The following is a 12,033-nucleotide window of genomic DNA, read 5'->3' as shown; positions in this document are numbered from 1 at the left end:
ATGTATGTTTATGCATCATGTGTTTTGTTCCCAGGCCTATACCTCTAAATGTACGGTGATATTTAGTTGGTTGTTTTCTCCTAGTACAGGTGTTCCCTGTGAGGTTCTGGTTCCCTGCGTAATATTCTCCTCAGGTGGTTAGGGTTGCGTAGGTGGTACTTACCGGTTACCAGTAGTTACTGGTTGTGTGCTAAAGTGATTAATACTCTATGTTCTAAGTGATAATTCTAACAGTATTTCTAGTTATAAAAGTGCTGATTCCTGACAGTGGTACAGGTGACCCTGTCTTGTACATATCCCCTGTAAATTCTGCCCGTGCCTGTTGGCACATTATGAAGTGTGTGTTTTTATCTAATGTGTTTTGGTGTAATACAAAAGCTATTTTTATACATAACCTTGTGTGGAGTTTCCTTTGTGGTGGGACTTGGGTGTTGTTGCTGGGGGTGTATGCGCAAACACTTAACTCACATTGCCTCCGAGTTTAGCCTTACTGCTCGTGCTACGTTACCAAGGGGGTGAGCAGGGGTTATCTTGGCGCGTAACTCCCTTGCCCTGACGTGGAAGTGGTGGTCTCTGACTGACTTTGGCGAAAGCCCTGGCCGGCCTGGGATCCCATTTCCAACATTGGCTCATTCATAATGATGTTGGCAATGTTTTAGGGGGGTTTGGTGTTCTTTGGTCCAGAATTGGCAGAATTTTGGCCTTTTTGGGTGTTTTGCGGAACGTGTGTTTGGCTGACCTTCCTTCTTCTTCTTCTTCTTCAAAGAGCGCATTGGTTCGATTTTGTTCTGCCTTGCTGAGATTCTTGCGAATCGCGGGAACAAGTGACTGTCCATGTGAGTTTCAAGAGGATCGAAGTAGTGGAAGTGCGGAAAACAGCAATGTTTTCTGAACAGCGCAATTTGCCATGTTTTGAATATACAAGTTTTGCATGTTTTTGGGGGGCTGTTTGGGGGGCTTTTAGGTTTCTGTGGGTGGGCTTTGGGGTCTAGGAGCACTGCTGGCACAGTCTAATTTTGATTGAGATTTGTTTTTCATGAAATCCATGGTGGAAAAGGGGAGTTAGGGCCTAGCTGCAGAGCGTATTTGGACTGAATTGAAGGTAGGCCCATTTTTGCTTTTTGCCTGTTTGGGGGTGTTCTGCCTTTGGGCGGGTGGCTGCAGGGGTCTGGGGGCATAGCTCGGAAGGTCTAATATCAGAATCAAGTGTTTTGTACCAAATCGGAGGTGAACAAGTTTTTGCGTTTTTGTTCACTTGCCTGTCTTTGGGGTGCTGTTTGGGGGGCTTCTAGGTTTTTGTGGGTGGGTTTGGGGGTCTGGGAGCACTGCTGCCACAGTCTAATGTTGATTGCATTTGTTTTTCAGGAAATCCATGGTGGACAAGGGGAGTTAGGGCCTAGCTGCAGAGCGTATTTCGACTGAATTGAAGGTAGGCCCATTTTTGCTTTTTGCCTGTTTGGGGGTGTTCTGCTTTTGGGTGGGTGGCTGCAGGGGTCTGGGGACATTGCTGTCAAGGTCTAATACCGGATAAAAGTGGTTTGGATAAAATCGGAGGTAAAAAAGTTTTTCCATTTTCAGGAATTTCTCTCACTTTAGCGTTTTCGGGGGCCTGGTGTTTGGGGGGGTTGGGGAATCTTGGAGCCACGCTGAGTATGGATACTTTTGATTGCAAGTGGTTTGGAGAAAATCCATGGTGGCAAAGGGGACCACTTTTCAGTTTTTTGCTTTTTAGCTGTTTGGGCAGGTTAAACTTGTTTCCGCCTCGGTTGACGGGTCTGGGGGCATTGCCGTCAAGGTCTAATACCGGATAAAAGTAGTTTGGATAAAATCGGAGGTGAAAAAGTTTTTCCATTTTCAGGAATTTCACTCACTTTAGCGTTTTCGGGGGGCTGTTTGGGGGGGTTCCTGGTGTTTGTGGGTGGGTTTTGGGGTCTTGGAGCAACGCTGGATATGGATACTTTTGATTGCAAGAGGTTTGACGGAAATCCATGGTGGCAAAGGGGAGTTAGGGCCTAGCTGCAGAGCGCGCACGGAGTGATTTTGGAAGAAGGGCAAAATATTTTTAAGTCCCCGTTTTTGTACTTTTGCTTTTTGCCTGTTTGGGGGTTTTAAACTTGTTTCCACCTGGGTTGACAGGTCTGGGGGCATTGCTGTGAAGGTCTAATACCGGATAAAAGTGGTTTGGAGAAAATCGGAGGTGAAAAAGTTTTTCCATTTTCAGGAATTTTGCTCACTTTAGTGTTTTCGGGGGGCTGTTTGTGGGGTTCCTGGTGTTTGTGGGTGGGTTTTGGGGTCTTGGAGCAATGCTGGGTATGGATGAGTTTGATTCAAGTAGTTTGGAGAAAATCCATGGTGGCAAAGGGGAGTTAGGGCCCAGCTGCAGAGCGCGCACAGAGTGATGTGGGGAATTTGCAGATATTTTGTCTGTGACCATTTTTCAGTTTTTGCTTTTTGGCTGTTTGGGGGGGTTAAACTTGTTTCCGCCTGGGTTGACGGGTCTGGGGGCATTGCTGTCAAGGTCTAATACTGGATAAAAGTGGTTTGGATAAAATCGGAGGTGAAAAAGTTTTTCCATTTTCAGGAATTTCGGTCACTTTCGCGTTTTTGGGGGGCTGTTTGGGGGGGTTCCTGGTGTTTGTGGGTGGGTTTTGGGGTCTTGGACCAACGCTGGGTATGGATACTTTTGAGTGCAATAGGTTTGAAGAAAATCCATGGTGGCAAAGTGCAGTTAGGGCCTAGTAGAAGAAAACCTTTGACACTAATTTTAACTTAGGGCTCGTTAGGGTTAGCAGAATTGCATGTGTTGGGGGAGTTCGAGATTTTGGCAACTGGGTTCTGGGGTCTACTCTTTGAGCACTTGTCGAGAAATTTCTAATTTTGGTTGCAAGTGGTTTGAAGAAAATCCATGGTGGGAAAGGGGGGATTTGGGCCTACTTTACTTTCAAAGTGCGTTTTGTCTCCATTTTCCACTAGGCTTCAGACAGGTAGCAGTATTGCACGTTTTTTGTTGTCTGATTGGGGGTAATCTGCATTTTAGCGTCGGTGTTTAAGAGTCAGGGAGCACTGCTAGGAAGGTCTAATTTTGTTCTAAAATCGTAGTAATTTTGTTCTAAAACCAAGCTTGAGGGGAAGATCCGCAAAATTCTCCCATACTTATTTATCCTTCAAAAGGAGACTCAGAGTACGCCCCTTCTAAACTATTGTACTGTCGATTCTAAAACAGAAAGTTTGACTTTTTGCACTACACAGTGTACGTACCTTATATTTTTTTCTCAGTGGTGTTTTAATATCACTTCCTGTTTTTGCATCAACATTTACAGGGCGGCTTTCACCCTGTGCAATGGAAAAAAGGATGAAGTCAGGCTTCACATTAGCGACACGCAATTCAGCATCCGCCAGGCAGGCAGTGGACAGGGTATCTTCTGGTCACCAACATTGATCGACGGAGCGTCAGATGGAATGAAGGAGTACCGCAAATAAGAGGAATGGCTTGATGCATGCAACTTCCCAAATTCAACGGGACAAGTACAACAACATACAGTAACAGTATCCATTCATTTCTACTTATCTTTTAAGTAATGTTATTGCTGTGAACTTCTATGAGTGTGACTCTGCATTTCTTTGCTCTCTGCTTCTATATCCATCCCTCCAGCCATTGTATAGTTTTACTTTGCTATTTTTCAAACTATTTTATTGAACAAAGTGTTTCTCTGAGTGCTGAGATAGGCAAAAACGCATAACTAGTGCAGGCCTGTACTGTCGCATTCTTTCATTCATTAGAAAGTACTACTTAGTTTAAGTAACCTAACCATCCATTGAGCAATCAACTTCATGCCTGCAGAAGTGCATGCACTTCCTTTATGTTCCTTAAAATGTTTATGGATATCTTCGTATCCAAAGATTTGTTTATCTTCATTTGTTGTTTCTCCATGCTGTGTTTTTTTTTCTCTCTCAACAAAACTTTCCCAAAAAACCCCATTCCCATCCAATTTCAAAACCCTAACCCTCTTCCCCCGGGCTGTGTGGTTTTCATTGATGTGTGACTAAATCACAGCAATAATTCCACACACTTGCTGGGGAGGATAAGGTCATAGCAACTGAAAACGAAGTACATTTCAAGGCTGGTGAAGGAATCGAAGGATATATTCTTACTCAGCTTGACACAGACCCATGACTATTGGCAAATAAAAGCAGATTTTCATGGGCGCCATCAGCTGGATTGATCATGAAGAACATCCTCCTCCTACACGTGGCAAATGATTACGCTGCTGTGTCCTTTACCTTCATTACTATTTCTTGTAGTAGTAGCCAATGTCAAATTCCACGCAAGTAGTAGTTATACTGTCAATACTTTAGCATTTGTAAGGCTACATTTTGGCACTGTTCTAGTGTACTGTCACGTGCTATAGTATCTATCGTACCGTTCTAATGCTCCACTCGGGCCAATCAAGGTTTCAATTTCTTTTTTTTCATATGCTGCAACTGCCACTGTGAACCACCACTAGTACCACCGTAATGATGCCATTTCAATCGCCCAGAATTGCCATCCTTAATGGCCATTTGCCATGCAGCCAGCCCTGTGCCTAGCCCTATTTTCAAACATGAAAACAGGTAAGAAGCGTTTGGGGGGAGGAAGAATAATGGAGTAGTATGAGAGACGAGAGACTGGTGGAAGTTCTAGTAAAGTCCTAGGACAATTGAATTCACTGACTCTGTGAGAGGCACTTACTTTTGTAAACATTTGGGCAATTACTTACACAATTTGAATCAAGAAGCCACTTAAGTTTCAGGAAAACAAACTTACGGTTAACCCATCCCCCCAGCCTCAACTCCAGTAAAAACACGTATGCTATGTTTAAGTTGAAAGTAATGATCCAGGCATCCATCCATTCAAAGTAAATATCAATCATTCTTCTTAATGTCTCAAGTGGACAAACCTTACTTTTTCTCACGGGAAAACAACATTTTCATTTTATTTTGGAAACCGCAAGCCATGCATCCGTGCTTGACTTGCATTTGAATTTCAACCAAAGGATATATTGCGCACACATACAGTTTCTGTTTCACCCACCCAGGCAGTCCTCTTTCCTTTCTCCTTCCACCCATCCTTGCTTCATCCTTCAACCGGACATGCATCATATTCCCAGCCACCTCGGGCAGCATTCAAAAACACGTATCATTCTTTGCCAGTCATCATTAATTTTAACTCGCTGGTCCTTCCACACCCTTCTTTCCCTTTTCGTTCATACCATCCATTAAGTTCATCTCTGATCTGACTTGGATTCTCGAAAAAACTTTCACAGCTGAGTTGAAGTTAATTTAGAGGAGGCTACTACCTGGTTAATAAATACTTAGTTCTAAATTGGCAAGTCTTCTTAACAGTATAGTATACTTGTACTGTACAACGTATACTATACCACGTATACTACACCCGTGCAGAGAGCACATCTCTGCAGTCTGCTATCTCAATAAGTAAGGAATAGAATAACTTACCACTGTCCGCCACTACCGTGGCATCCCCCACAGCAGCCTCCGCTGGCTGTTGCACCGCCTCCGCCCCAGGAGTGCCCACCTCCGCGCTGGCCCCGGTACCGGTGGATGGATGTGCCGATGTTCCGCCTAGAAAATACATTTCAGATTCTTAGATGCCATATACACCACTCCCTAGTGTTTTGTCTAGAAATGAAAAAATGTCACTACAACTACACAAACAAATGTAATAATTTGTGACTGTCTAGTCAAAAGTAAAAAATGCACTTTTTTTCAGGGAAGGGTGTTGTCTTGCTACACTTTTTGGCACAACTGATGAATGCTTGCTTTTTAACATGCACCGTTTTTTTCATAACAGACAGAAGCTTCCCTTCTAAGAAAAAGAGCAAGATCAGATCATCATCAGTAGGACGGAGTAAGCAACGATTCAGCACTATAAAGAAGATTTGAAGTTCCAACCAGGTGAGGGCTCGCCCACAATTAATGTGTGAGATCACTAAGCACTTTTCCATTTTCAATCCACCGTTTATGTTGTATGGTGAACTTGATTTTAATAAATGTTTTTACTTTTAATAAAGCTTTAAAACTTACATAGACTCTGTGGTTTTTAGTCTTGATTGAGTGAGCGAAAGGGTTTGCAATTTGCAAGCATAAGTCCGTGGCTCTGACAGTTCAGGACTCTGACTCCGTAGTCTTATGTCCTGGGTTGGATAATCATCATTGGGGATCAATCAACAATGAATTAGGGATTTAAATGACTCTGTCACACTAGCTAGTCAGTAAGGAGATTGGGGGTTTAAATTCTGTTATGACTGAGGTATGTGGAAAGTCTAACTGTGCCTATTATAATTGATAAACAATGCACTCTTTAGTGTCCATAGTTCTGTTTGTGCAGAATTGTCCCTGCAACAAAAGTAGTTTGGATTGTCCTCCTATCCAATCAAAAAGTAAACTAGTATCTTATTCTTTCTTGGTGGTCATTGACAGTTTATCGTTGGGAATTGTCAAAGCATAAACATCTAGAAGACTTCAAAAGACATTATGGACAACGCAGAGGACTGCATAGAGCTATTTCTGAATAGAATGGGAGTTTCGTTTAACACCTTTTGCCAACTGTGCAAGCTTAGTTAGCTACACAGACAGACTAATAATAATAATCGAGTAGTAGCACAGGGAGTCATAGTAGAGGCAGGATAAGAATTTAGAAACAGTCTACAAGAAGATCAAAGACAATGTAGGAAAAATCGAATGTGGAACGTTAGTAAAAAATAGGTATTCTAAAAGATAGGGAAGTATAATTATTAATATTAACATGAAAACTTACTGGGGCCAGCAGAAGAGCCCTCGCCTGACCGATCCTGGCCTTCCTGGTCCTCGTCCACCGGCGCCGCTACCTCCTCCGCTGTCCTCTTGCCCCTGTGGGGAGCTGATGTACAACATGAAAGAAAGACCCAAACATGGATGATTGTTGTCAACCAAATCAAACATTTCAAAAGAACAATCACAAATTATTTCGGGGAAATAGCAAATAGACAACAATTGCACTACATTTATTGACCTATCTGATGTGGTCTACTAGGATATTAGTATTGCTGGATTCGTGGACCGTCGACTTGGAAAGTTATGTAACTCACTAAACAAACTACAAAAAGGTTCGACTAGGACTGGCAGGCAGCACTACGCAGCACGCGAAGTGACAGACAAAGTCCATCGTGATTGCAGACCAGTGAGAACACTAAAAAGTAAGTTTCCTACTACATAACCAGTCAATAAAATACTCAAACTATCAATCCACCATCACTATCTCTTCTTAGTGGCAGGTGTACAAAGGATGGACTGGACTTGAGTCTCTAGGGGCAGATTTACAAGTCCCTTGCGGCTCTTTTGCTCCATCCTTGCGTGACTTTTGTGAAGCAGCGGCAGCGGTAAAGAGGCGCCATGTTGCGGGGTATATTAACAATGGGACGCATCTGGGAGATGCATTAAGTTGTAAAGCCCTGCGCCATCAGGGGGCGTTCCGGCGCAAGGGAGTGCGTTCCAGCGCAGGAACGCATCCTAAAAGTAGCTGAGTGAAATCTACAAGATTTCACTCAGTCACTTTTAGGCCAATGCAGCGTCACTCAGTCAAAACCCTGCGCCTGCTTGAAGCAGACGTACGGCTTGATGCAGCATTAGGAGATAGGGCATCCCGGAGCATTGCTGGAGCTGCGTCGTGGTTGCAACGCAACTCCAGCAATGCGCTGCCTTCAGGGCACAGATGCGTGACGCTTCTGTGTCGTTTTTGCTCCATGGTGCGCCGCATTGTAAATGCGGTGCACCATGGGTGGTGGAGGCCTGGCGCACAATTACTGGCGCATCCCTGCTAATATGCAGGGATCCGCCAGTAATTGTAAATCTGCCCCTTAGTGTCTAGCATTACGCAGTTCTGTAAAGTACACTCATACATAATTACTCAGGCCAATGAAATGAGCAAAAACAATCGAAAACAAATAAGCATAGTAGCACTGCCACTGAGCAGGAGAGCAGTGCACCAGAAATGCAATCACAGAACATTTTGAAACATAATTTACCTACAATCTAATCGGCAGCATTATTGCTCTTCGGAAAAAACAAAAATTTGCCATATGATAACACATAGAGCAGCAGAAAACAGAGTAGTGATTAAATACCTACTACTACTCACCAAGCCCGGGGATCTCGACGCCTAGCAGGTTGAGCAGGTTGCGTTCTCAGCCCAGGAGGTCGGACCACCGGTGCGTGGCCTGGTTGTAGGTGCGCCGGACCCGAGTGTGTTGATACATGGCCCGGCACACCTTCTCCCACCGCTTCCGACGCTCCCGGAGCCCGTATACTCTAGCGATCCTGCCGCCTGCCGCGATGGTATTGGGGAGGCGGCGCTGCATATAGTAAACCAGTGCGGCCACCTCCTCCGCACTGAAGATCTCCCGGGCTGTGACTAGCTCCCCCCGCAATCACCCGCATGGGAGCCGGGTACTGGGTGCGGGGTCCTTCCTCTTCTCGTTCCCTGCTCCCTTTGCCATGGTCCTGTACAGCAGAAACGAAAAAAAAGGCAAGAATAGGGAAAAAGTCAAGTAAAAAAAAAGTTAAAAAAAGTAGCTTTAAAAGTAACGAAAAGTTGAAAAAAACACAAAATATAGATCTAGAAAAAAAGAGGGATAGATATAGAGTAGAAAAGATCCAAAAAAAAGTCAAAAGAAACAAAGGATTGCACAGATGAAAGGAGGATTAGAAAGCATGCACAGAACCATAGCAATGAATGAAAAACAAGATGGCTGCGCCCATTGAGGACCGCGTGGGTAAGTTTGCGCGATTTTTCCCGTGCGAGTACGCAAAAACACGTGCAAACTGGTAATAGCGCGCCGCACACAATGCGACATTGTCAGTAGCGCCCGGAAACGGAAATATGCAATGCGCACAAGATGGCCGCGCCCATGTACGACCGCATCAGCAACCTTGCGGTTGCTGCGCTGCAAGCGGTCCGCGAATAAGCAAAAAAACGGGCGAACAAGCAAAAAAAAAAGAAATCCGCAAATTTGCACGAATTCGCGGATTGCAAGTTCGATTTCGGGCGAATTCACGCCCCGCGAATCTCGCGAAATTGCACAAAAACAAATTTTCCAAAACTGAAAGCACTTAGCAGGTGCAAAAGTTCAAGCTAATTTGTAACCATTCCCTGTAGGGCTTCCTGAGGGGCCCCTCCAGAGTTCAGTTGCCTACTTGCAACTATTCTATGACCCTGCTCTGACCCTCAAAGCAGGGTTAGAGAATAGTTACAAGTATGGCACAATGCTCCTGTAAAAAAAAATTAAACTGCAACAGGAAGCACTTACAGCTAGAGAAGCAGGTGCCAGACTTAAAGCTCAAATTCAGTGACACATTAACCAGCTCCAAATGAATTCATCTCAGTTGAGGCTGGGCAGGTGTGCTTTGCTTTTCCCCCATAATTTACAGTGGTGAACAAGAGGGTGGTAGTGGTGAACCAGAGTAAGTATGGGCGAATTTTGCGAATCTCGCGTTCGCGAATTTTGCGGATTTGTGAACTCGCAATCCCCAAAATCCGCGAATTCTTGCAAATTTGCGGATTTTTTTTTTTGTGTTCGCAAGGATTTCTGCCAGTTCGCGAGGGTTTCGTACCAGTTCGCAATTGCGAACTTACATTTCGGCGCGCAACGGTCGCGAATTATGTTGTTTCTACGTCTGGTTCATCATCACAGGTTCCCAGCACCCATCTGTTTCACCACTGCAACCCTCTGTTACATCAATGCCACCCTCTGGTTCATCATTACTGTAGATTATGGGGGGGAAAAGCAAGCACACCAGCCCTGCTTCAACTGAGATGAATTAATTTGGGGTTAGTTTATTAATGTGTCACTGTTTTAAAATTCCAGTCTGGCACCTGCTTCCTTATCTGTAATTTTGCTTTCTGTTGCAGTGCATTTTTTTTCCCCAGGACCTTCTTTGTGGCCTACTTGTAGCTATTGTATGAGCCTGCTGTGAGGGTCAGAGCAGGGTCATACAATTGTTGCAACTAGCAACTGAATTCTGGAGGGGCCCCAGTCAGGAAGCACTCCCGGGAATTGTTACTAATGATGAGTTTGAACTCTTGCCCCTGCCGAGTGCTTTCAGTTTTGAAAAACTCGTTTTTCTGCAATTTCGCTGGGTTCGCGGGTCGCGAACACGCGCGAGATCGGATTCGGAAGCCGCAAATTCGTGCGAATATGCAATTTGTTTTTTTTGCGGCGTGTTAGTTGGCAAGGTTTTGTGCGTTTTTGCGAGCCGCTCGTAGCGCAAGACGCGAAGTTACCCTTGCGGTCGTTCAAGGGCGCAGCCATCTTGTTTGCCTGACGTATTTCCGTTTCCGGGCGCGAAGTGTAATCTCGCAAAGTCTGCGGCTTGCCAGTACAGTCTCGCGCGTGTTCGCAAGGAAAATCTCGCGCGATCTTACCCGCGCGGTCGTGAACGGGCGCGGCCATCTTGTTTCTCATATATTGCTATGGTTCTGGGCATGGTCTTTGTATCCTCTGTCAATCTCTGCCATCCTTTGCTTGTTTGAAGTTTTTTTTAATCTATTTTACTTATTATCTATCCCTCTATTTTTCTAGCCCTATATTTTTGTGTTTACTGCTACTTTTGGTTAATTTTAAACTACTTTTGTAAACTCTTTTCTTTTCTTCTCTTCCCTATTCTATTTTCTTTATTCCTTTCCGCCCAGACCATGGTGAAGGGAGCCGGGAAGCATCCCGAGAAGGGGAAGGGTCCCGCACCCCGTGTCCGGCTCCCGTGCGGGCGTTTGAGGGGGGAGCTAGTGATGCCACGGGAGATCTTTAACCCGGAGGAGGTGGCCCAACTCATTTTTTATGTTCAGCGCCACCTCCCCAGGACCATAATGGGAGGCGGCAAGATCAGTGCCGGGTACGGGGCCCGGGAGCACCGGAAGCGGTGGGAGAAGGTGTGCCAGGCCATTTACCACCACTCTCGGGTCTGGCGCACCTACAACCAGGCCACCCACCGCTGGACGGATGTCCTGACCCGTGAGCGAGATCTGCTCGACCTCCTTGGCCTTGAGATCCCCGGGCTTGGTGAGTAGTAGTAGCTATGTCTTTACTACTATGTTTTCTCCTGCTGTGTTATTATATTGCAAATTTTAGTTTTTTACCAAGAGCAATAATGCTGCTCATTACATTGTAGGTAAATTTTATTTCAAAATCTTCTGTGCATTTCAGGTACACTGCTCTCCTTCTTCTCAGTAGTGTTGCTACTATGCTTATTTGTTTTAGATTTTGTGTTCATTTCATTGGCCTGTGAAATTATGTACGAGTGTAGTTGAAAGAACTGCGTAATGCTACACACTAAGGTTCAGATTTTTAATTACCGGCGCATCCCTGCAAAGTTGCAGGGATGCGCCAGTAATTGTGCGTCACGCCACCATCACCCATGGTGCGCCGTATTTACAATGCGGCGCGCCATGGGCCCAAAACGTCACCAAAGCGTTACGCATCTGTGCCGTAAAGGTGACGCATTGCTGGAGTTGCGTCGCAACGATGGTGCAGCTCCATCAATGCTCTGGGGTGCCCTATCTTCCCAATGCTGCGTCAAGCCGTACGTCTGCTTCAAGCAGGCGCAGGGTTTGAGTCACGCATCATTGTCCTCAAAGTGACTGATTGAAATCTTGTAGATTTCCCTCAGCCACTTTTAGGATGCGTTCCTGCGCAGGAACGCCCTCCCTTGCGCCGGAACGCCCCCTATTGGCGCAGGGCTTTACAACGTGATGCATCTCCCAGATGCGTCACGTTGTTAATATACGCCGCACCATTGCGCCTCTTTTGTGCTGTCGCTGCGTCACAAAAGTCACGCAACAATGGAGCAAAAGAGCCGCAAGGGCCTTCTAAATCAGCCCCTACAGACTCAAGTCCAGTCCTTCCTTTGTACACATGGCGATAAGAAGAAATAGTGGTGGTGGATTAATAGTTTGAGTATTTTAATGACTGGTGAATGTAGTAGGAAACTTTAGTGTTGTCGCTG

Source organism: Lissotriton vulgaris, chromosome 11, assembly GCF_964263255.1.
Source record: "Lissotriton vulgaris chromosome 11, aLisVul1.2, whole genome shotgun sequence".
NCBI lineage: Eukaryota > Metazoa > Chordata > Amphibia > Caudata > Salamandridae > Lissotriton > Lissotriton vulgaris.
The sequence above is the reverse complement of the archived record's forward strand: the minus strand, read 5'-3'. Positions refer to the sequence as shown.